This window comes from Brachyhypopomus gauderio, unplaced genomic scaffold (genome assembly GCF_052324685.1).
Source record: "Brachyhypopomus gauderio isolate BG-103 unplaced genomic scaffold, BGAUD_0.2 sc368, whole genome shotgun sequence".
Classification (NCBI taxonomy): Eukaryota; Metazoa; Chordata; class Actinopteri; order Gymnotiformes; family Hypopomidae; genus Brachyhypopomus; species Brachyhypopomus gauderio.
The window spans coordinates 19925-24027 of NW_027507189.1; the positions used below are offsets into that span (position 1 = coordinate 19925).

General features: G+C 43.4%; 1 long non-coding RNA gene across 1 annotated transcript; it reads right to left on the bottom strand.

The window, feature by feature from the left end:
* Positions 1–2670: 2670 nt before the first annotated feature.
* LOC143505479 (uncharacterized) lies at positions 2671–3704 on the bottom strand. Its single transcript, XR_013127868.1, has 3 exons — positions 3649–3704; positions 3114–3217; positions 2671–2931 (listed from the first exon to the last, which is right to left on the bottom strand). It is a non-coding gene; the product is annotated as an uncharacterized LOC143505479 (long non-coding RNA).
* Positions 3705–4103: the final 399 nt, after the last annotated feature.

Here is a 4103-nt window from a genome sequence, read left to right on the forward strand (position 1 = left end):
CCACGCTGCTCAATGAGTGCTAGCTTCTCTGTTGCATAGGGCGGAGCTAGTTAGCATTATGAGAATGAGAATTTGCTGCTTTCATAGATATACGCTCCCTATTCATTGCTATTTAGGATATGTTAGTCTAAATCATTTAAGCACTTTTGGTGAAGTGTTAGGCTACGTCATCTGAGTTTTAAACTGAGGATGAGTTACTGACTTGGTACTAAAAATGAATTTAATTCATTAACTAATTACTTTTGAAATTCATTTAATGCTGTTGTCCAGTAATGGACGAGCTGTTTACATTGTAAACTAGCAGAATTCTGTTCCCCTTCATCTGAAGTCGAGCTGTTTGTGTGTCCCCGTCCACACAGCTGTGCTGTGTCCCCCTCCACACAGCTGTGCTGTATCTTGGTGTCCTGTCTCGAGCCTTCAGCTCGTGGTCTGCATGGCGACAGTAGCACAATGCCTTCCCTGTGAGCTGCCACAGCGTCCAATCAGAGCACGACACATCCACACTGTTGTTATGGCCACATGCAAACCATACACACCATCCGTGAGGTCATGTCTCCTCAGGTTCCCTCCTTTTCTTTTAGAAATACAGACCTGCTGTCATTCACCAACATTTGAGACTCACACACAACTCTCTTAACACAAACACAGAGAAACAAAAAAAGCATTCAGTTGTGGAGAAGTCAGAATGGCCCTTAGGTGCCTCATGTGTGGTGATGCTTAGACAGCTGGACGGACAGTCTGAGGGACAGTCTGCGGGACAGTCTGCGGGACAGTCTGAGGGACAGTCAGAGGGACAGTCTGAGGGACAGTCAGAGGGACAGTCAGAGGGACAGTCTGCGGGACAGTCTGCGGGACAGTCTGCGGGACAGTCTGCGGGACAGTCGCTCAGCAGTACCTTCACCCTTGGTGCGCTGATGTGTGATGTCGGTTGAATATCACAGCTGCTTCTGGAGTAACTTTGACTCTAAATTTAGTGCAAGACACGAGAATCCCTGATCACACAAATTCAAAGCTGAAAAACACAACTCAGCCTGCTAAGCAAACGTAATCACTACCCCCCCCCCCCCATGCCAAATGCCCCCCCCCCCCCCCAACCCCTCCCCCTCACCCCACCATATTCTCACTCACTCGTCGGGGGAATACATGAACTATTCCATATGTCAGAGTTGTCAGTCAAATGTGGGAAGTCTCTCCATTTCTCCAGGACCCACTTCACTTGGTGAGGCTAATCGCTCTGTCTGTATGTGTCTCTCTCTCTCTCTCCCTCCTTCTCTGTCTCTATATCTCTCTCTCTATCTCTTTCTCTTCCGCCATCTCTGTGTCTGTGTCACTCTCTCTCTCTATGTCCTCTCTGTGTGTGTGTGTCTCTCTCTCCCTCCTTCTGTCTGCCTGTCTCCCCCTCTCTCTGCTTGGGTGTTTATCTCATACACCACTGTACTGTAAGGTCCGTCCAGTTTCTTACTGAGGTTCGGGGAAGGGTTAGGGTTGGAAAACAACAACTACTGAATCCAACTGCACTTACTTTTCAGGACAAACGGAAAAACACAAGTTCTGCATGAACTCGCGTACATGAGTCTGCACAGTCTAACCCTAACCCCTAACCCTAACCCCTAAACCCCAACCCTAACCCCTAACCCTAACCGACATGTTTCACAGGAGGGAATACCGTGTAATCTGTTGGAGTCATTCTGTCATTGTGGCTCTATCTTCTGATGGTCTGTTTTTAGGAATAGCAGCCCACTCCAAACACTGTGTGCTAATAACTGGAGTGGCCAGATAGGCATCTGAGCTTAAGACAGAGTGCTGTTTGTGTTGTCCTCGGAAGGTTGGACTAAAGGACGTAGTCGTCAGGAGACTAATGTCCATTCCCCACATAAATCCTCCACCCAGTATCACAGCATCTCCCTGCAATCAGGGTTATAGGGGGTCACCCAACATCTCTCTCCACAGCACACTGTCAGTCTACCACACGCACTCCCGTAAATCATCCCTTCTGATACGTTTACGCGACACAACATTAGACTCGGGCTCTCATGGTAATTAATACATTTTTCATAATCTGCGTGAATGGCTAAATGAAAAATATGACGGAAGATTGATCTTGTTTGTGAGAATATCCATAAAGATACAAATCACGCTAAAAGCCTCGTCCAGCACAGACACACGATGGCCCTCCACTGTGCTTACTACGCTACGGTTTACTTTATTAGACTGAAACAAATGCCTCTAACCTGCTTCTCTTCAGCGTAATTGATTTCTCAGATTTATCTTCCGCTGTTACATTCTTTTACCTTTAATATAAAATATGTGTAAGGAAAATATGTTAAAGTATATTAATAGTAACGCTATCATTAATATGGTTAGATATTAATGATATCAGAGACCATCAGCCACTATGGCCCAAAGGTCTGGAACTCTCTTCCTGAAGAGTTCAGAGACATTTCATCCCTGTACAGCTTCAAGAAGAGTCTCAAAACCTTCCTGTTCAGATCTACATTTAGTTAAGGAACCTTGATGGTTAATTTCACTTCATCACCTTATTTTATTTCATTTCATTTTATGTTTGTTCCAATTATTTTGATAGTTTTGCCATTTTGTTACATTATTTTATTGTTGTTTTTTTCTATTATGTTAATAATTATTTGTCATTTTATTATTTTATTACCTTGTTTTATTATGTTTTTCTTTTATTTATTCTGTAAAGCACTTTGAGTCGCATGTTTGTATGAAAGGTGCTATACAAAGAAAGATTATTATTATTAATATGTCATTTAGGATATCAGTTGTAATAGTAATCGTAGTAGTAAAATGTCAGTGCCATTTGCAGACACCAAATTTTATTTTCCATAAGCAGAGACTGTTTCCCGTGAAGAATCGCCTTCTGCGTTCGTCCTCACGGTCTCTCTTTCACACGCTGTCGCATTCGTTTATCTGCAGAAGGGGGTAGGGGCGAAGAAAGAGAGAGAGGGAGAGAGAAAGAGAGAGAGGGAGAACGCTTCAGAACTCAACAGTCACTCAGAGCTGTGGGACAAACACCACCCTGCCGCCTACTCTGAGAACATCAAAAGCTCCAATCACTGAACAGATCAAAAAGAGCCCAGCTAATCACAAACCTTCTCATTTCTTCCCAGCTAATCACAAAACTTGTCATTTCTTCCCAGCTGCCAAAGCGACACTTCTATGAAAAACCGTCCGGAAATATCGCTGCGCTCATTTTCTGTTTCGTAAAGGAAGATGGTAGAAAAGTGTTCTTTAGTAATTTGTCGAAGTCAGCCTGACACGATAATATAAATATTGTTGGACAGAGCTTATTTCGACCTGTCTCACATGGGAAGGGCTTTCAATTAAATGCCGTCAGGATGGAATTGCTGTTTACGTCGCAAGTGTTTGTGAAGCACAACAGCTCCAGACCGAAGGGCCTCAAAAAGGGCCTTTTGTTTTCACTTTTAAATCAATGCAAGAGAAATAGGCAACGTGTAGTTCATAGTAAAAACATCTACACACCACGCACCTAAAGAAAGAAACAGAGTAGCTAGCTTCTTTGCTGTCCTGACATAGCATACAGTTATGTCTGTCAAAGCCTGAACATTTCCGTCAGTGCTATGGTTTAAACTCCGTGTACAAATCATTCAAGACAATTAAAAGTACCTCCAGCTCTTCCCTTGAAACGGGCTGAATGTTCCTTTCCCCACGGCAACCCCTCCTGTTGTGATTATATTTCCTGGTTTTCCTACTTTGTGCTTTTATTTTGAAATACCTTTTTGTGTCTGCCTTCACACCCCTGTGTCTTGCGTCCCCACCTTGTGTATTGGTTTCACCTGTGTCTCGTTTAATCCTCGTTTGCCTGTGTATTTAAACCTGCATGCTGCTGGTCATTGCATGTAACATCTGTTGTGTTGTTCCTGGTTCTGCCTAGTTGTGTTTATTTTCAGTGTTAATCAGTGTTTATCAATGATATGGTCTTAAGTGTAGTTATCTTTCTTAATAAACTGCATAAAGGCTTGCATTTGTGTCCAACCTCTACCACACCTGTATCTGTAATCGTCACCCAGTTCAGTGTTTCATCAAGAAGCGTTTCGTGTGTGAGTGAACAGGCTTACGGA